The following is a 21939-nucleotide window of genomic DNA, read 5'->3' on the forward strand; positions in this document are numbered from 1 at the left end:
CAGTGAGATGCTGGAAGTACAAGCCCCGCAGATAGAATGGCCATGAGTCACAGTAACTTGCCAGCAGTCAGGTGCTTAGGAGGGAAGCTGAAGCCAGGACACACACTGAGCTGAGCAAGTAGCAGGACCATCCTGTTGTGCAGAACACAAAGAGCAGAGTGTTCACGTCCCAGGATCAGGTTTCTCACGATGGAAGCTTGAGCCATGCCCTGAGCTTCAGGCTGTGCTCCAAGGTCTGGGGACAAAGCCCTGCCTCTTCCTGTCCGGGAGAATGCCACCCAAAACACATCCATTCTTCCTGGGCTTGGGCAGGGGACCAGGACCAGCGGGGACCTGTCTCTGCCCATGAAGCGCTGGATGAGCAGCCCAGAACCTGTCAGGGTCCCAGAACCTCAGTTACAGCCTCCCAGGCTGGGAGATCGGGGTTCTCCTTTTCATGGGTGCTCTGTGCCAGCGAACCTTCCCTCTGAGCAGCTGCAGGCTGTAGGCTCCTTAATGTTTCCAGTTTAACTGGCCTGGCCTGCATGTGAGGCCCTGTGTTCAGGATCCCAGGTCTAAAGAAAAAAAAAGAAATGAGGTAGGCGGCCGCTACTTCTTCAGGGCTGGTGGACTCCAAGTGTCCTGCCCCTCAGCCTGCCGGCCAGCACAGAATGGCTGGGGTTCTTTTTGGCCTAGGCGACTTTTTGGATAATAGTCAAGCTTATTAAACTTGGCTGACAGTAAACCAGTGACTAACTGGTAATTAAAGCCACAAGTCAGGAGGCCTGGGCGGCCCCTCCTCTGGAACCTCCCCCAGTGGCCTGTTGCACAGGCGAGTGTCACTGTCTCTCCCCACAGCAGAAAAGTTTTGTGCGTTGAAAGCCTTCTGCTATAGCCTCCACCTTCTCTCAAGGTCACTTCTCCACATGACCATGGCTGGCTTCATCCCCCGTTACCCCTCCTCACCCCTTTCCCACTGCAAGGAAGGAGGAAATCTAACCACATTCCCCACCCCACCCCCACTGCCCCAACGGGAACATGACAGAAGGTCTCCAACTGAAACCAAAGTTACTCCGCAGAGCTTCCTGCCTGCCTGACGTGCTGGAGGGCATGCTGTGCCTGCCCCTGCTCTTTCTGTTCTACACAACTTCTCTGCTACAGGCTCTCGAGAGCCTCCCCACTTCCTGGGGAGAGTAGAGGAGAACTTTAAAGCAGACAGGGCCCCAGTTGAGGATATCCCAGCTTGCTTCGAACACTGTGTCTCCTCCTGTTCTGGAGCTCACGGTGAATGTCTGTCCCCTGTTTCTGAAATTAAGTGAAGAACTGCTGAAGCCTACAAGGTCCCCAAATACACTTCGGTGTGTCTCCTTCTAACCTGGGGTGCTTGGGCCTGCCCAGCAGGGATGCCTTCTGTGGTTTACACATTCTTAGATGCCTCTGTCCAGCTGACCCTCTCTGACTGTCCCCACTTCCCCTTCTTCAATTTTGCTCCCTGTCCCTTCGGTATCTCTGTCTTAAGCAGCAGCCTTTTTTCCACCAAGGAGATATGGGTGAAAGAGGAGCTGCAGTTGGGGGTGGGAGGACTATATCATTTTTTTGTATGCTATTCCAGAATAGGTTTGTGGTTATTTTCATTTAAGAAAAACAATTAATGTTCCCTCCAAATCTTTGAGGACCTTTGTTCACCGGAAGTTGTGGACCATGCTAAGCCCATGGCTCTGTGCTGTTACCTGCCTTGGTAGGCTGCTGCTCACACTGGGGTAGAACAACCCTGACACAAGAAGCAAGAGGAATTTGGCTTTATACATTTTAGCAAGAATCTCTTTCCACTGAAACTGTAAAACTCTGGAGGGCAGAGGCTTTCTGACATTGAACCTCATGGTCTTGTGATAATGCTTGAAAAATAGCAACTGTTCTTAGATGATGTATGCTGGTTGGATTACTATCATTCCTAAAAAAAAAGAAAACAGTTAAAGAAGTCACTCTCTGTTCTCAAGATGCTGCATGTGCAAGTGTTTAGGCCACGTGCATGTTAAGAAATTGCACATATATCCTCTACATCTCATATTACCCAGAACTGATGTTACCGAGGCCCTTGTCTCATCTACCATCTTATCACCTGTGTTTAGCAGGCTAAGACATAGCAAACCAGGTGAACCTTCAGGAGAGATGCAGGCATTTGAGGGCATTTGAGGCAAAGAAATCCAATGGAGCTCTAAACTGGAATGACCCAGGTAGAAAGATGGTCCTGCTGTGAAGTGGCCCCAAGCCTCAGACCTGCCTTGGATGTTACCAAGTGCCTCTGGCCTTTGGGGCCATTGAAGATGCTCAGTTCAGAGTCTCTGCTGTGGCTGAACTTCCTGGCTGGCCAGGCCTGAGGGAGGAGGAGGAGGAAACTCTGTGGGTGAGCTGGGTGAGTGGGTTGGAGCACAGCACACACCCAGGGGTAACTGCAAGGAGGTGACTTAGGACAGAAGAAACCACAGTCTGGACAACCCCCTCTGCAGAAGTGACTTTCTGGTCCCTTTGTCCCCCAGACACACTCTTCAACTCAAAAATATTAATGGTGCATAGCTCTGAAAGCAGACCCACATGTATGTCTATGTATATACCTGTGTGAATGTCCTGCCAGATTTCTTTGTTCCTGGGGAGGAACATAAGGTACCAACATCGTAAGCCTTTTCAGTGTCAAGTTACTGCTGCTTAAAAAGTAAAAAAAAAAAACAGACAATCCAGCCATCTATGAAAAGATAAATTTAAGTGAAAATGATGTGAGTTCTCACCAGTTGCTGATGATCGCTATTCCAGAAAGCTATGATGTGCTGGCGAGATAGTTTTTAAGTGTGATGACAACCACCAATTTAATTAAGGGTCAAATATTGGAACCCTCTGAGTTATACATGAATATTGGTAATATTTGAAATGTTACCAAATAATAATAGTAGTATTATGGTGATGGAAATAATTCAGCCTTGTCATGGCAAGTATGAGTATTTCATTTTATTCTCCTTTTCTAGAGTTAGTTTATAAGTCACTTCAAAGTAAACTTTCCCCTGGTTATCCTTGAGTTTGTTGGTTCTAAGGAGGGACCCAAGGGCAGGATCCCCTGGGAACCACTCTGAGCAATGGGGTTAAGTCCCTGTCCCCCAGGCCATCTGCTGCCAACAAACCAGTCCACCAGACCTGGAGGGCTGCGTGTTGGTCATAATGAGCCATCTGGCTGCCTGGTGGAAGGAGCCCATGGGAGCAGGTGTCTGAGATAATACTGACATTACCATTGACCTTTACCAAGGAGCAGGTTTGGTTTTATCCAGAATGGCTCAGCCTCCACTCTTGGTCCAAGACACTTGAGATTAGGCTCAAAATCATCAGCTTCCAAATTGAATATTTTCTTATAATTAAGTATTTTTTAAGAGTATATAGTTGATTTATAATATTCTGTTAGTTTCAGGTATACAACAAATTGATTTGAGTTTGTTTTTGCAGATTGTATTCCATTATAGGTTGTAATTCCCTGTGCTGTGTAGTAAATCCTTGTTGCTTATCTGTTTTATGTATAGTAGTTTGTATCTGTTAATCTCATACTTCTCATTGTCCCTCCCCCCAACCTTTACTCTCCCCTTTGGTAAACCATAAGTTTATTTTCTATGTCTGTAAGTCTGTTTCTGTTTTATATATAAAATCATTTGTTTTATTTTTATATTCCACATATGAATGATATCATATAGAATTTTTCTTTGACTTACTTTATTAAATGTAATATTCTCTAGGTTAATTTCAGTTCGGTTCAGTCACTCAGTCGTGTCTGACTCTTTGCAACCCCATGAATCACAGCACGCCAGGCCTCCCTGTCCATCACCAACTCCCAGAGTTCACGCAAACTCATGTCCATCGAGTCGGTGATGCCATCCAGCCATCTCATTCTCTGTCGTCCCCTTCTCCTCCTGCCCCCAATTCCTCCCAGCATCAGAGTCTTTTCCAGTGAGTCAACTCATCGCATGAGGTATGTTGCTGCAAATGGCAATAGTTCATTCTTTTTTATGGCTGAGTACTATTCCATTGAGTACATATGCCATATCTTAAGCCAGTCTTCTGTTAATGGACTCGAGTTGCTTCCATGTCTTGGCTATTATAAATAGTGCTGCTTTGCACATTGGGGTGCATATATCATTTTGAATTAGAGTTTTCATTTTTTCCAGGTGTATACCAAAGAGTGAAATTGTTGGATCATATGGTAGCTCTATTTTTAGCTTCTTAAGGAATCATACTATTTTCCACAGTGGCTGTACTGCTTTACATTCCCACCAACAGTGTAGGAGGGTTCCCTTTTCTCCACACCCTCTCCAACATTTATTTGTAGACTTTTGGATAATAGCCACAAATTGAATATTTTCTTAAGCACTGGCACCTGTGCTGCACCTGGGTTGTTCTGGGACTTCATCCTGCCCATCCCCCTCCCATCTAGAAAGAGGGGGGTGTGTCTCCACCTTAGTTTTGCTCTTGCATGTGTCCTGACCAATCACAATGGTTGGGCCAAAGCCTAGCTGCTGGGGATTCCTTTGCTTTTTAGATAAATGTGCAATTTAAGAGTATATAGAGTAGCTTTAGAAGAAATCCTTCAGCTATTCCTTGCTTCCAACAAAATGCCACCCCCCCAAGATTTTCCCATATAGAAATTCTGGAGCCACTTCTTATTTCTTATCTGTTTTATGTATCGCCACACTGAGATGTGTGTCATGAATAAATCATCTCTATTAGAGTACCAAAGCTATTACGTAAGTGATTAACCTTTAAAAAATAAAAGAAACCTTAAAGTTGTCCATGTCAGAAGTTACTGCCGTATTACTTGGGTTCAGTTATTTTTCCAGGTGAGAAAGGAAATGGTGTCACTGTCTGTATACTGGGAGTCACACTGAGAAAGTAGGCTATGTTTTTAGGGGTTGTTGGGGGCAGGGTCACATAAAGGGAGAGCCCAGGTGAGCACTGTGGGTCCCTGGCGCTACAGCGGGGTATTATACAGCAGTGGAAAGGGGGATTTCTAGGGCTTCAGAAAGCCAGAGCCTTCCTTCCCCCTCCAACCAAGGAAATCACCTAGAAGATGGATTTAACTCTTAATCCCCAGTGGATTTAACCCCCAGTCTCCCTCTGGGGGTTCTGTTCATTTGGGAGCAGACTATTAGAACATACCCAGACCAGTCCTCTGGACCATGTTTTCTGCTCAGAGTCTCAGACTGTGGCTTGAAGGTATGGTTTGCTTGGTCTGAGGAATTTCTAAATTCAAGGTGTCTTTATTTTAAAATTGGGAGAATTCAGGTAAAATTGAAACTTCTGACTTCTTTAAAGTAGCAGGAGTGTTGGCAACATTAGGCTCTCATTGGTACATGGCAACAAGTCAAGAGCTGGTGGTGGCCAACCCCATGAACTAAGGCACACCAATCCACACACACACATACCCATGCAGCGCCCCCCTGTTCAGTGTCCTGCACTCCCTGCAGGCAGGGAGGGTCCCACCAGGGACCACCACTCCCATTCTCTCTGCCACTCAGAGGCAGTCTAGACACACATTTTGGGATCAAAGTCAGCCCCAAGAGCCATGACTGACTCCTGCCTTAGCCCCAACACAAACACAAAAGCCTCCTCCCCATTTAGTAAAGCCAAAGAATGTCAGGATCAACCCATAATTGAAACTTTTTGAAAAAGAACTAAAGGCAGCTTTAGCTGTGGCATTCCACAGCTCCTCATTAAAACCAGGACTTCCTGTGACTTGGGGACAGCTGGAGGCACAGGGCTGAATAATTCCAAAGCTCATGTGAAGGATGTCGGCTTCCAGAATGCACAGCAGGCTTGTGAGATTCTGGATGGGCTCTTGACTCTTGAGGCAGGTGTGTTGGGTGCTCCAGACCACAGCACAATGGCAAGAAGTCCCGAACCCTCAGGGAAAAGGCAGCAGACGGTCACAGTCAAGGCCGAGGTCCCACTGACCCCAGGCAAGCCCAATTCACTGGCTCCAAAGGAGACCCAGCTAAGAAACAGGCCCAGCCCCAGAGCCCACTCCCACACATGGTACATGCCACATGCTCAGCCATGTCAGCTGCTTCCAGGGATACACACCGACTCTCTCATGGGGTTCACTGTGAGGGCTGCCATCTCCTCTGGACTGAATTGTGTGACATGTGCTTAAGGAGGCTTTGTTGTCAGAAAACCCTGGAACCCTTTGAGGGATCTTAGATAGCATCTGCTCCAGGGTTCCCAACAGAGACTGCTCTTCAGAATCACTTAGAACACGTTGCAAATACTGATTCTGAGACTCCAGATCTCACCTCCCCACCCTATTCCCCAACACATACCCAGAGATTCTCCTGACCAGTCATGGTTGGGAAAAAATTGATGTCATGCAAACCCTTCACTTCCGTTTCTAAAGTACAGTCCCAGGTTAAGTAACTTTTCCAAAGTCACACAGCTGGTCTGCCAGGACTGGGCTTAAAGTACAGGTCTCTTGAATACAAACCAGGGCTTTTTCAGTCCATGGGGTCACAAAGAATCAGACAGGACTGAACAACTAACACTTTCTTCACTTTAGGCTTCCCTGATGACTCAGATGGTAAAGAATCCACCTGCAGTGCAGGAGACCCAGGTTTGATCCTTGGGTCGGGAAGATCCCCTGGAGAAGGGAATGGCTACCGACTCCGGTATTCTTATCTGGAAAATCCCATGGACAGAGGAGCCCAGCAGATTACAATCTATGGGGTAGCAAAGAGTCGGAGACAACTGAACAAATAACACTTTTTTTCTACAACACACCACCTCCTGGATGTACCCACGAAGGGGTGGCCAGACAACTCCAGAGGGTTTGGATGAAGAAGAGAGTGAGAGGCAAAGTCTGTGCATCTGAAGCAGCCTCAGATCACTTCCCTAATGTTAGCTTCCATTGTGGTTTATGGCCCAGATGCCTCAGTCTCTTGTCATCTGGGGAGGAGATTTTGCTTCTGCCTCTATAATTACCCCAGTTTCACTTGTTCTTTCAGAGGTCGGGGAAGGAACTATGCATGTGTGTGTGGAATTCTCTGTGCCTCAGTTTAACTCTATAGAAAAATGGAGAGGATGGCGGCCCCTTATGTCTGCCTTTTTGGAGCTCCACTGACCCATTGTGTGGCCATACAAGGGCATCTTGTGGTCACTTAGGCAGAGAAAGAAGCCTTCCGTGCCCACACCGAGCCAGTCTTAAAGTCAAGGCTACTCTTGCCACATTTTAAATAATTCTATGTCAAAATACCATTGTGACTCCTCTGGCTACCCCTACACGCCCTCCAGGAAGCACTGGTCATCTTCTCTTGGTCTCTGGAGGGCTGGTGAAGAATTTTGAGGGAGTGATCTTGGAAGGAGCCCCGGTTTTGTAGGACTAAACAAGATAAGGGCTTCCCTGGTGGCTCAGATGGTAAAGAATCTGTCTGCAATGCGGGACACCCAGGTTCAGACCCTAGGTGGGGAAGATCCCGGAGAAGGAAACAGCAACCCACTCCAGCATTCTTGCCTGGAGAATTCCATGGACAGAAGAGCCTGGTAGATTACAGTCCATGGGGTCGCAAAGAGTCGGATGTGACTGAGAGACTAACACACACACACAAGCAAGATAAAAAATTAAATACTTCCCTGGTGGCTCAGAGGTTAAAGCGTCTGCCTGCAATGCAGGAGACCCGGGTTCGATCCCTGGCTCGGGAAGATCCCCTGGAGAAGGAAATGGCAACCCACTCGAATACTCTTGCCTGGAGAATCCCATGGAGGGAGGAGCCTGCTAGGCTATAGTCCATGGGGTCGCAAAGAGTCGGACACGACTGAGTGACTTCACTCACTGCTAGTAAATAGCTAGAATTGAGTTATTAAGTGTCAGGCACTCTGCCAAACATTTTACATGCATTTCATTCTCAGTTCAGTTCGGTTCAGTCGCTCAGTCGTGTCCGACTTTTTGCGACCCCATGAATCACAGCACGCCAGGCCTCCCTGTCCGTCAGCCCTACAAATGAAGTGTTAGGAGTTTCCTCATTTTACAGATGTGAAAAATCGGCTCAGAAAAGTTAAAGAACTTGCCCAGGATCACAGAGCTGCTAAATGACAGAGTTGGGATTCAAACCCATATACTCTGGTCTCCAGGGGCAAAGCTCTGATAAAAGGGGTTGATGACAGCTGTCATCATGAGGTTAACCTTCCATGTGTCACTGCCTGGTGCTCCCTAGTGGGATGTCACACCCTGATGCAGCTTAAGCCAAGAGCAGCTCAGACACCGTTGCTCTAACTGTCTGCTGGGACGTTCACAGCTCCGTCAGTTCAGGGACTGCCTGACCCAGCCTGACCAAATTAGAACAGCTAATGGACGTGACATAATTTGACATGTACATTGTTAACCGAACCCCATGGGAGATGATTTAAAATAGAGACAATACCATGCTCTAAATTATTTTGGGTTATGGAGCCCTTATTCTCTAACTCTTGTAGGAAAAAGAATTGTGTCATGATAAACCGAAAACCCCCAAGAAACTGCTCCAGGGTCAGGATAGCAGCTGAGTGGCTAGATTGGCAGAAACTCTTCCTGAGAGTTTCAGGGATTTCACCCTCATTTCCTAATAATTTATCCCCCAAGAATTCCCCAAACCCCAGTTAAGAGCCAATAATTCTATCCATCCTCCTCTCCCACTCCCCAACCAGGAGGACTCAGAACCCTAGTCAAAACCCAGCACTGGTAAGACTGCAAAACAGGTGCAGCTTGAGGCCCCCATGTGCATCCCCATCTGCTTTTCCCTCTCTCAGATGCACAGGACCAGTGAGCTACCCAGGTAGGGACCCACACAGGTGCACCTCTCTGAGCATCACCCAATAGCCAGTCCTCATCATAGTCTTCCCCGTTCTATTCCCCATGCCCTCATGCATGCTTCCTGACCTTCAGAAAGAGTATGTGTGTCCCTGTATGCTAGTGCCACTGATCCTCATGGCTTAACATGTGCTCATCCTCTCAAGCAAGACCTACTGACTATATGATACATACATGCTTGTGTGCTAAGTCGCGTCAGTCGTGTCTGACTCTTTTCGACCCTATGGACCATAGCCCACCAGGCTCCTCTGTCCATGGGATTCTCCAGGCAAGAATACTGGAGTGGGTTGCCATTTCTTCCTCCAGTGACTCTTTCAGACCCAGAGATTGAACCCATGTCTCTTATGTCTCCTGCATTGGCAGGCAGGTTCTTAAACTAGCGCCACCTGGGAAGCCCCACATGACACATAATTAGTACCCCCAATATATTTACTGTTGAATTAATTAAAGTAAGAGTAGCAAAGTTTCTCTGGCAATCCCATGCCTTACTTCCAACCGATAAGCCTAAGACGGGCTTTCAGGCTAGTAAAAATGATTTTGAGAGAAAAAGACTTTTCCTTTTTAAAAACTGAAGCACTTTAAATAACAATATTTAGGAAGGATGGCCAGGAGAGATATAGAGCACATGGTGATCTCCCCATATGACCTCCCCACCTCCTTTCCCCCTTCCTAGTAGAGCCCCACACTTCCTAGCCACACATTTGGGAGAGATTAACCTAATTGCACTTCTCTGGGTGGACCTTCGTAGGGTCAATACATCCAGTGGGTTCCATTATCCTAGCTACTCTAGCCACAGTGATTGGCTTGGGGATGGCCACCTGGACAGTCTAAGAATAAAACCATGGGAGACTAAGAAGAAATGAAGAGACACTGGGTCTTCTTTGACTTTTCCAGCCATTACATCTGGCCTTACCTAAGTCCATACAGCCTCTGGATTTTTCAGTTACATAAGCAAACAAAGCCTCTTTTTGCTTAAACCAAATGAATACATAATACAATAATACATAACCTCTTGATTCCTTTTATGATTGAGCTCAGAGACCATTTTGTCAAATTATATCACCTTTATTTTACAGCTTATTTAACTTCAAAAATGAACATACCACATGGAAGGAACCTAGATGTCCATCTGCAGATGAATGGATAAGAAAGCTGTGGTACATTTACACAATGGAGTACTACTCAGCAATTAAAAAGAATACATTTGAATCAGTTCTAATGAGGTGGATGAAACTGGAGCCTATTATACAGAGTGAAGTAAGCCAGAAAGAAAAACACCAATACAGTATATTAACACATATATATGGAATATAGCAAGAGGATAATGATAACCCTATATATGAGACAACAGCAGAGACACGGATGTATGGAGCAGTCTTTTGGACTCTGTGGGTGAGGGCGAGGGTGGGATGATTTGGGAGAATGCCATTGAGACATGTATATTATCATATGTGAAACGAATCTGACGTGGTTGGGGGCTCCCCACCTCAACACTCTGTGGATTCAAGAGGCCGTTCCTTCTGGAAGTGTATAAATTAGACTGGGATAGAACCTGCACGCTGAATTTACTGATTAAGAAATGAGAAATCAGAACTACAAAGGTGGCACAGAAATACAAGAAACCATTCTGAAGTAATCTTTTAAAACTTGTAACAGAGTTACAGATTTTACCATTTGTGATAAACTGGTATATATATAATTTAACCAGAACCAAAAGAAAATTAGTATTGTGTAAATTCTGAAGCACTTTAATGTGGACCTTCTTGAGTTTTACACATTCATAAGTGAATGGTCTGTATCTCGTGCCTTTGTTGGTTTCCTGTGAGCTGTGGTTTCTGGGAAGTGAGCAGCTCTCATTCCTGTAACTCTTGTAACCCAGTCATTCGTGTGCCTCCTTCATGAGGATTCAGTGCTGCTGTGGTGCTGTTGTCCCTCTGATAGGAACTCTAACTCTGTGTAAAGCCCCAAAGGTCTGTTACCTATTTTTATTTTATACTGTACTATATTTCATTTACAGTGTTGTGTTTGTTTCAGGTGTATAGCAGAGTGATACAGTCATATATATATGAATTAACAAAAGCACTTCCTGTCTTTTGATGGGGTGCTCATGGTTCATAACATAAATGGCATTATTTTGAGAGAGGAATAACTTAGGTATGGCATTGGGTTTTTTTTCTTTTTGCAGCTTGAGGCAGTTGTAAAATAACTTAATGTAGCTTTTATACAGTGGAAGTGAGAAATAGATTTAAGGGACTAGATCTGATAGAGTGCCTGATGAACTCTGGACGGAGGTTCGTGACATTGTACAGGAGACAGGGACCAAGACCATCCCCATGGAAAAGAAATGCAAAAAAGCAAAATGGCTGTCTGAGGAGGCCTTACAAATAGCTGTGAAAAGAAGAGGAGCGAAAAGCAAAGGAGAAAAGGAAAGATATAAGCATCTGAATGCAGAGTTCCAAAGAATAGCAAGGAGAGATAAGAAAGCCTTCCTCAGTGATCAATGCAAAGAAATAGAGGAAAACAACAGAATAGGAAAAACAAGAGATCTCTTCAAGAAAATTAGAGATTCCAAGGGAACATTTCATGCAAAGATGGGCTCGATAAAGGACAGAAATGGTATGGACCTAACAGAAGCAGAAGATATTAAGAAGAGGTGGCAAGAATACACAGAAGAACTATACAAAAAAGATCTTCATGACCAAGATAATCATGATGGCGTGATCACTGACCTAGAGCCAGACATCTTGGAATGTGAAGTCAAGTGGGCCTTAGAAAGCATCACTACGAACAAAGCTAGTGGAGGTGATGGAATTCCAGTTGAGCTATTTCAAATCTTGAAAGATGATGCTGTGAAAGTACTGCACTCAATATGCCAGCAAATTTGGAAAACTCAGCAGTGCCCACAGGACTGGAAAAGGTCAGTCTTCATTCCAATCCCAAAGAAAGGCAATGCCAAGGAATGCTCAAACTACTGCACAATTGCACTCATCTCACACGCTAGTAAAGTCATGCTCAAAATTCTCCAAGCCAGGCTTCAGCAATATGTGAACCATGAACTTCCAGATGTTCAAGCAGGTTTTAGAAAAGGCAGAGGCACCAGAGATCAAATTGCCAACATCCGCTGGATCATGGAGAAAGCAAGAGAGTTCCAGAAAAACATCTATTTCTGCTTCATTGACTATGCCAAAGCCTTTGACTGTGTGGATCACAACAAACTGTGGAACATTCTGAAAGAGATGGGAATACCAGACCACCTGACCTGCCTCTTGAGAAACCTGTATGTAGGTCAGGAAGCAACAGTCAGAACTGTACATGGAACAACAGACTGGTTCCAAATAGGAAAAGGAGTACGTCAAGGCTGTATATTGTCACCTCGCTTATTTAACTTATATGCAGAGTACATCATGAGGAATGCTGGGCTGGAAGAAGCACAAGCTGGAATCAAGATTGCTGGGAGAAATATCAATAACCTCAGATATGCAGATGACACCACCCTTATGGCAGAAAGTGAAGAGGAACTAAAAAGTCTCTTGATGAAAGTGAAAGAGGAGAGTGAAAAGGTTGGCTTGAAGCTCAACATTCAGAAAACAAAGATCATGGCATCTGGTCCCATCACTTCATGGGAAATAGATGGGGAAACAGTGGAAACAGTGTCAGACTTTATTTTTGGGGGCTCCAAAATCACTGCAGATGCTGATTGCAGCCAGGAAATTAAAAGACGCTTACTCCTTGGAAGGAAAGTTATGACCAACCTTAATAGTATATTAAAAAGCAGAGACATTACTTTGCCAACAAAGGTCCATCTAGTCAAGGCTATGGTTTTTCCCGTGGTCATGTATAGATGTGAGAGTTGGACTGTGAAGAAAGCTGATCGCCGAAGAATTGATGCTTTTGAACTGTGGTGTTGGAGAAGACTCTTGAGAGTCCCTTGTACTGCAAGGAGATCCAACCAGTCCATTCTAAGGGAGATCAGTCCTGGGTGTTCATTGGAAGGACTGATGCTGAGGCTGAAACTGCAATACTTTGGCCACCTCATGCGATGAGTTGACTCACTGGAAAAGACTCTGATGCTGGGAGGGATTGGGGGCGGGAGGAGAAGGGGACGACACAGAATGAGATGGCTGGATGGCATCACCGACTCGATGGACATGAGTTTGAGTGAACTCCGGGAGTTGGTGATGGACAGGGAGGCCTGGCGTGCTGTGATTCATGAGGTCGCGGAGAGTCGGACACGACTGAGCGACTGAACTGAACTGAGCTTTTTACAACTGTGTATTCTATAGTATTTTTTCATTTGGTGAAATTTTAACTGTTAATGTTTTTGGTATTGTGCTTTGTACCATTTATTAAATAAAAATGTTTTAAAAAATGAACATACCAAAAAAGAAACAAATAAAATCCCCAATTTTTCACTCTTTGGTCAAGGCCTTCCAAAAATTCCCTAGGCTTGTGATGTCCCAGGTAAAGGAGGAAATAACAATGATTTCAATAAGATAGAAGCCTATTTTTCTATTATACAAAATAAAACAGGATTTTGGCTGGTATGGGAGCTACAGTGTCATCAAAGTTTCAGATTTCCTCTTTTTGTTCTGCCATCCTTAGCATATGACTTACATCTTCAAATTCACTTCATGGTCCAATGTGGCAGCTAGAGCTCCAGCTATCACATTGATCTTCCTGTTCCAAGAAGGCACAAGAGGAAGGGAGAAAGAGGAGGGGAAAAAAAAACAAAACAAGTATGTCAGTAGTCTAGCCCCTCTTAAGCAGTTTTCATGAAGATCAACCCAAAGACTTCTGCTTATATCTCAATGGCCAACCCAGATGCAAATGTGTTTGACAAATATAATCTTCCAGCTGGGCATATTGTCATCAGGTTTAAAATCTGAATTGTGTTATGGGGAGGGGGGAAGGGGAGAGTAGATACTGTGTAGGCAGCTAGCAGTTTTTGCGCCATCCCACTTCACAACCAAGCCTGGCTTCAGTGTTTAGTTCTGTTGCTTGGTATCTCTCCAAAGAGACTCCCTGATTCAAGCTGCAATTACCCTTTCCATAGACCCTTAACAGTTGGTAAAGAATCTGCCTGCAATGCGGGAGACCTGGGTTTGATCCCTGGGTTGGGAAGATCCCCTGGAGAAGGAAAAGGCTACCCACTCCAGTATCCTGGCCTGGAGAATTCCATGGACTGTATAATCTATGGGGTCACAAAGTGTCAGACAAGACTGAGTGACTTTCACTTTCACTTTTTCAGACCCTTAACACCTTGAGCTGGTAGCTCCCTGCCTCCCCACCACCCACCACTGCCACCAAGGATCCCTTGACCACCATCTTGTGATTAATCCAGTTAAGAAGCTTTTGTTGAGCCCCTGCTGTCTTTCAGTAGAACACCTTAGTCTTTCATTAGAATCTTGGCTTCCATTTACGTCAGCACATTTGATCTTCTTTTCTGTCACGCTCTAGTCAGACCCCATTCATACCTACCCTTCTTCATTCACCAGTCTCCCTAGAACTATGTTCTTTACAACACAGGTCTGCTCTTCAATATCAGTTTCTAGCTTCTTTCTGGCATTAAAGTTCTCAGTCTCATGGGTGAGCGCCTGTGGCAACAAGGACTGTGGTCGAAAATAGCAGCTGAGTGGGGGCCGGTCTCCAAATCATCATGGATGACTAGTTGTGGTTTGTTCTGGGGATAGGTGACTGAAGCCAGGGCAGTGACTTCTTTTTCAGTTCTCCCAAGGCCTTCTGACCCCTTCTTACACATTTCAGACCCCATGGAGAGCATTGTAGGCCTCATTAGTGAACAGCACACACAAGGCAAGTCAAACAATAATAATGAAGTGAATTATTGACGTGATGGAAAGAAAACATCTGCTCCTCCCTACCTCACCTGCACAAAAATAGAAAAAAATAAAGATAAAAAATCAATGTCTGATAAAGCTAAGAAAATGTGTTACCTTGAGGCTTCATATAAAGAATGCCTTTCAAAAGTATCTAGTTCTTTCACTTGAATTTCCCATTTTGATTTTAATTATAAACTGGAAGCTATTGTAACTCAAAAATGTACATTCTCTTATGTCTTTTCAACTAGAAACATCATTAGGCAGATGTGAACAATTATCCCCATTTGGATTTTTTTAAAGTTTTTCAGAGGAACAAATAAGTTATGCTTTAAATCCTTGGTTTAAAACTAAACCTGTGAGACACAGTATTATAGGTTTAACCAAGAGGGCTTGACTTTGGATTTGGAAAGTTGAATTGATCCCATCATCTCTTTTACTAATACTAGGGCCAGAAGCATTCATCATCTTGATGACGAAGAGATAAAGGGTGAAAAGATTTAAGATCCAGGAGGCTCTGTTACTATATTGAAAGAGGAGGAGGTAAAGAAATTCCAAGGGAAGGTGTTGGCATATATCCCCTCTGCTTTTTAATTCCCAATGACAGACAGTGACATCACCATTCCAAACAGTTCCCATTCAGATTAAACAATATTTGATTCTCGGGAAAACGGGCAGCATAAACCAAAAAGACATGCATCTTGCTGAAAAGCCAGTCTGTACTCAGGCGTCACACCACCATCAGCCTGACTGGATCCCTGCAGAAAAGCTTCCCCTAGAAGCACAGTCAGAAGTCCCCAAGGAGGTCAGGGGAACTGGCTGGATCTCAGAGGAGGAGACTTTTTGGTGCTGAAGAAGACAAAGGTAGGAAGACAGTTTGGGAAACAGAATGACCTTGAAACGACGTTTCTGCTTATCTTGGAAAGGTCATTAGAAAGAAAATGTACCCAGAACAACATTTTCCTCTATCTTGGAGTCAAAGACCAGCCAGGCCCTGGCAGCCCTGCAGCCTGGGCTTCTGTCCAGGCCTGCAGCTCCCCTACCGGCAGTTGAGCAATGTGACCCTGGCTAGGCCTCAGAGGCCAGGGAGCCTGACCAATAGCTCACGGATGAGAAATTGCACTGACCTTGGAGACGCTGCCTGGTGGACTTTAAGAGCCTCCCTTGTTTTTTTCCCCGTCCAATATACCACAGCCTGGTTTCCTCTCCCCTTCCTATCTGACCTTGAGCCACAAAGCTAGAGGGGGCATCCAAATCATTTTACACAAGAGGCATAGGTCCTGTACAACTAGTTGTGTGTTGCTGGACAAGTCTCTTAACTTCTCTGTGCTTCAGTTGTCACAACAGTAAAGTAGGGATTAGGATCGAGTTTACTTAAAACAGTCATTAACCAGCATTCAGCGAAATCCCACTGGAAAGCGCTAAGGAACAGTATCCAAGTCACAGAGCTCCATAAAGGCTGGCTGTCACTGCAAGTGACAGGGGAGCGTTTTTCCACACGTTTCCACTCTACCAACACTCATTCACCTCTCCCAACAGGGGACAAAGATGATAAGAGAATGAAATGTCTCACTTGATGTAGGAATCCTTTCATCCTGTCAGTGGTTCTTGAGATATCAAAAGTGTGTGTATGTAGATTAATTTTACAAAGTCTACGCTGATTGTGCTTTTTCATCTAATAGTGAAAGGCTATGTATTCAACTGTGAGTGCACTGACTTCAGGAACATGTGGATAAAATGTAACCAGCGTTATCTTGGTTCAAATTCCTTTTTTGTGACCAACTGTTGTCTCAATGAACCTTTGCAGGGTTTTTATTTGTTTTCTTCTTAGTTACAGCAGAGAGTAGAATAAACACATCCAGACCTTCTCACACGGAGATAGACTGATGCCAAATTAGATCTGTAGAGGCCTCATTTTGGCTCCCCTGGTCACCATGCCGAACAGATTTTCATGCACATTGAAGACAGTCCATTAGTTCTTGGCAAGGAGAATGAAGTTTTCGAAGCTGCTTTCTCTAACAAACTCCCATTCCCTACCCACTCACCCCCTGCCACCCCCAGCTTCTTATACACAAAACCTTGCTGAAGGGGAGAGGCTCTCCCCCATTTGTGGAGAAGCGAGGTCAACCCCATCTGCGATCACCCTGCCACAGCCTTGATAGTCTTCACCTCTGGGATGCCCCTGGACTCTGCTCCATCATTAAATTCCCAGGGCACCACCCAGATTAAAATCTCTCCTTCCATCTCAGGAAAGAAGCATTTTTATTTCAAAATCATACAGTAAGGGCTTTGCAAAGTAGTTTGCAAACTTCTCCGCCACTGGGGAAGGCATGTCCATTCACGTCAGAGCTTATGCCTCAGTGCCTTAGCTGTTGTACTGACTGAGCTTCTGAGCTCTCACAGTGCAGCCAAAAGAGAAACAAAGAAGTTTTGCCTCTATCTGTCACAGTAGAAATGTAAGCCATGATGATATGGGTTGAGCCAGGGTTCTCAATGGAATCTTTAGACTGGTTCCTGGGAGGAAAAGCCAGGAGGTTTCTGTTATAGTACCAGCTGCCACAGGGCCTGGGTTCCTTGACCTAGATGTGCTCTGAGCAAGGCCTCCTTCTAGTAAGGGAGCAAGCACTGTAGTGAAAGAGGCTGAGGATCAATATTCACCAGCAACCAGTATTGTGGTGCATAGTTACCATGGTAACATCATCAGCCCCAAATCACTGTCATGAGGTGAAAAAATTCTCTTAAAATAAATGAAACCAGAAAAGATATATTTATAAACCTCTTACCAAACACCTATCTGTTGACAAAGTAGAACCTGTTCCTTAAGCAACAGATACTCAAAGATTGGGAGGAATTTCATGACATAAACATTTTCTTAAAAGAATGGTTATACTCACCCCCTAAAAATGATCTGGAAAAATAACAAATGCAGATTTTTTTTTAAAAATATGGAGAGTTCTAAGGAGTGATGGGCCTATATACTTAGATATTATGTTGTTGCTGCTGCTGCTGCTAAGTCACTTCAGTCGTGTCCCACTCTGTGTGACCCCATAGACGGAAGCCTACCAGGCTCCCCCATCCCTGGGATTCTCCAGGCAAGAACACTGGAGTGGGTTGCCATTTCCTTCTCCAATGTGTGAAAGTGAAAAGTGAAAGTGAAGTCGCTCAGTCGTGTCCGACCCATAACGACCCCACGGACTGCAGCCTGCCAGGCTCCTCCATCCGTGGGATTTTCTAGGCAAGAGTACTGGAGTGGCTTGCCATTGCCTTCTCCGAGATATTATGTTATGACATTAAAATTCTGCACTAAACTGCCGATACCTTGTTTGAAATTTACAAAGTGGTACTTACTAGGAGTTTTCTTCTAAGTCGGACACACTATTTCTGGCAGGACCAATAAATAAAGTGTCATAAAACTGGTTATACAATGAGAAAAAGACATTGCCACACAGATTAAAAACTTGTGGGCACAGCCTTTGTTGTGCTCTTGAGACGCTCCATCCTGCACTCGTCTTTCCTTATGAACAGCAGTGTACCCAGCCAGAGTGCCCAGGTTCACAGCTCCCTGGCAAATCAGAGGTGGCCGGGAGATACAGTTCTAGGCAGTAGTGTCTAGGCAGAAGTCCCTGGGGAGGATGTTTCTGGGAGAGAGTTCTCTAGAGTCTCTCTCATTTCCCTGTACCTTACAAGCAGAGGACTTACTGATAGCAACAGAGTATCCTTCCAAGGATGCTTGCATAGCATAACAGCCTCTGAAGATACAGATACGATCTCTCCTGAGCAAAGGGCAGGCCTGCCTACTGCTCATCGTGTAAGGTTTGGGGTCCCTGAGTTCAAGGTTCCTCTCCCGGGAGGCAACCCATTGAGTGTGCCGACATTCCTGTGGACCTATCTGTATCACCCCTATGGGACTTGCGGGCAAGGAAAACCACCACAAATCCTGCTGCTTGCTGTGTGTTGAGTAATAGAGCTGGCTGTCCCTGACCCAAGAGTCTCATGACTTCTACCAGCAACAATGAAACCAAGGCAGGCTGACTTCTTAGCTTGCAAACAGGATGATATCTCAGACCCTTCATTGTTTTTAGTTAAATTTTTTTTTTAAAAAGGAGAAAAGTAGGAGAGAGTTCTTGCCCATTAGCCCTTCTCCTTTCTTCCTGCCTTGAGGTTTCAGCAACCTCAGTTTGGGGACCATGAGGTGACAAGCATGAGGACAAAGGTCAACATGCTAAGGATGACATAGCAGAAAGATAATGAAACTGGGTCCTAATAGAGAATTACTGTGGCAGCCCTGGATTGCATAACTTGAGTCTTCTTGTTATGTGAGATATATGAGCCTCAATATATCAATGTTGAGCCTCAATATAGTAATATATGATATATATATAGATCAATATATGAGCCTCGATATATCAATATTATAACAAGTCAATGTTAATTGTTTTTCTGCAAGGAAATGCATCTCTAAAGTTTGTGTCAAACATCGTAATTACATAATAGTAATTTCCGGGAGTTGGTGATGGACAGGGAGGCCTGGCGTGCTGTGATTCATGGGGTCGCAGAGAGTCGGACACGACTGAGCGACTGAACTGAACTGAATTGTGTCTAACATAGGCAACTTAGGGCAAGTATGTTGCTACCTTCCTTACTTCTTGATCTGGATTCTGTCTTTCTGTATATGAACATTATTGTATATATCTTTTATAAGTTAACTCAAATCCTTTAGGGGAAATCAGGTAAAATTCAATTCAATAAGTGTAATTCAGTCCTGGGCCAAATTTATCTCTAAAATTCTATGAGTTACCCTTAAATTATTAGTTATCCTTTAAAGTAGGAGATCGGTCCTGGATGTTCATTGGAAGGACTGATGCTAAAGCTGAAACTCCAATACTTTGGCCACCTCATGAGAAGGTGACTTACTGGAAAAGACTCTGATGCTGGGAGGGATTGGGGGCGGGAGGAGAAGGGGACGTCAGAGAATGAGATGGCTGGATGGCATCACCGACTCGATGGACATGAGTTTGAGTGAACTCTGGGAGTTGGTGATGGACAGGGAGGCCTGGCGTGTTGTGATTCTTGGGGTCGCAAAGAGTCGGACATGACTGAGCAACTGAACTGAACTGAACTGAACTGAAGGTTTTAGTCAAACAATAGGACTATCTCTTTCTGGAAATGTCTACCACATGCCATAAAGTCTGTTTAGTCACCAGTGTGTATCCAGATCCAGCAGAATGGCTGGCTCATAGCAGGGCCTTCAACTTTGAATTAACCAAGTGTTCAAGAAAGTTCTCTCTTTATCAAATGTGTTGGTTATGCCCAAAGAAAATTAAGATGTAACAGAGTATTTCAGTACATTAGCTCTGTCATTTGACTATAATAAGCAGTTTAAGAAAAGACCACAGGTCAACTTCAAAGAAATAGCTTCTTATCTTTGTTCCTCATGACTGTAAAATGCCACATAACCTAACAGTGGAATTCAAGGAATCTGTTCAACCTTGAAAACTAGTGCAATAGGATACGAGATTGTAATAACAATCACCACCAGAGATGAACATATCTTTTAATGTTATGTACACAAATTATTTTTAGAATATTAGATAAAATTTAAACTTGTATCAGAAAGAAAAATCAACTAATGTACAGGATGAGAATATAGGAGGTTAGAACTTACACCAAAAGTAGAGTAAACCAAAAGATGCTCTGCACAGTGAGTTTATAGATATCCTTAGTATTGTTTTCAGTATATGTTATGATTCCTACTTTTGGTTCAAAATCTAAATTATATGAAATTATCTATAATATGTGTTCTTGGTATGATTTCTGTTTAAAAAAATCTCTCCAAACCACAATGAAATACTATTTCACACCCATTAGGATGATTTTTTTTTTTTTTAACGCAAAACAGTAAGTATTGGCAGAATGTGGAAAAATTGGAACACTTGCTGGTGGGACTATAAAATGATGCAGCCACTGTGAAAAACAGTTTGTAGTTCCTCAGAAATTAAACACAGGATTACCATGACTCAGCAGTTTCATTCCTAAAGAACTGAAAAGAGGGACTGAACCAGATACCTGCACTCAAGTGCTCAGAGGAGCATCATTTACAATGACCAAAGGTGGAACAACCCAACTGTCCACCAACCTATGAAGGGATTTTTTTTAAATGTAGTATATGTACACACTGAAATATTATTCAGCCATAAAAATGAACAAAATTCTGATACATGCTACAATATGAGAGAAACTTGACTATATGATGCAAAAGGACAAATACTGTGTTATTTTTGTCCCAAAGGACAAATATTATTTTTTTTTCCCTTTATGTGAGTTTCCTTTAATAGGCAAATTCACAGAGATAGAAGGTAAAATGATGGTTACCAAGATCTGGGCAGGGCAGTTGGGAAGTTGTTCCTCATTGGGTACAGAGTTTCTCTTTGGGTTGACAAAAAAGTTCTGGAAAATAGTGGTGATGGTTGCTCAATATTGTGAAGGTCCTTAATACCACTGAATCGTACACTTAAACATGGTTAAAATAGTAATTTTTATGTTGTATATATTTTACCACAAGGAAAAAAATCTATTAAACAAAAATTAAACTGAAAAGATGGGTTTTGTTTATTTGTTTTAGGAAGAGTAAATAGAACAGATTTTTAAATTCCATTTGGGTTTTGTTCTGTTTGTTTCTGCTTGCTTTAAGCCCTGCCTGCCTGTGCTAGGAAGGAGAGTGACTAAGATGCCCCCACAACACTGCCAAAGCCATTCAGGCTGTCGGTTTGTGTGGTCATGCGCCTCAGAAGGTCTTATGTCATTTGGAAAGCTCTCTAGTTCGGCAATTTTACTTCAATTTGTCAACGCGCAGGAGAGTGTATCATTGCCACTCCCCTCCCCCCACCCCTCAGGCATATGTTGGGCTAGAATCTGTTTGTGAAAATATTATTTTAGGATTGCTTTCACTCCTATCATCTGCTTATTTTCCTTCCTGCATATTTCATAATGTAGCATAGAGATTTCTGATTCAGCAGTTAAAATAGTCTGTGCATTAGTTATCACTTCCTTGTGACCCACTTTATACACAATTACTCATTCTGGCATTGAAAGCCCAGATTAAAAAAAAAAAAATCCCTGGGACTAAAGTGTGTATTAATATCTGTGGGAGTAAAAAGGAGGGGGAATGATATTGACCGAATATCTATTGGTAGCACTCAAAGGACCCCGATCAGCCCCAAGATTTCCCATCTTATTTGCTCTTCTGTAAAAGCTCTCAAATTA

General features: G+C 43.9%; 1 long non-coding RNA gene across 1 annotated transcript in view; it reads right to left on the minus strand.

The window, feature by feature from the left end:
- Positions 1 to 11441: 11441 nt before the first annotated feature.
- LOC148776464 (uncharacterized) overlaps positions 11442 to 21939 on the minus strand; it is a 31347-nt gene continuing 20849 nt past the window's right edge. Inside the window, exon 6 of the long non-coding RNA XR_016038228.1 lies at positions 11442 to 13519. This is a non-coding gene — a long non-coding RNA (uncharacterized LOC148776464). The remainder of the gene's footprint in view (positions 13520 to 21939) is intronic.

Source organism: Moschus berezovskii, chromosome 9 (genome assembly GCF_049115385.1).
Source record: "Moschus berezovskii isolate FMDL1 chromosome 9, NW_MosBer_1.0, whole genome shotgun sequence".
Classification (NCBI taxonomy): Eukaryota; Metazoa; Chordata; class Mammalia; order Artiodactyla; family Moschidae; genus Moschus; species Moschus berezovskii.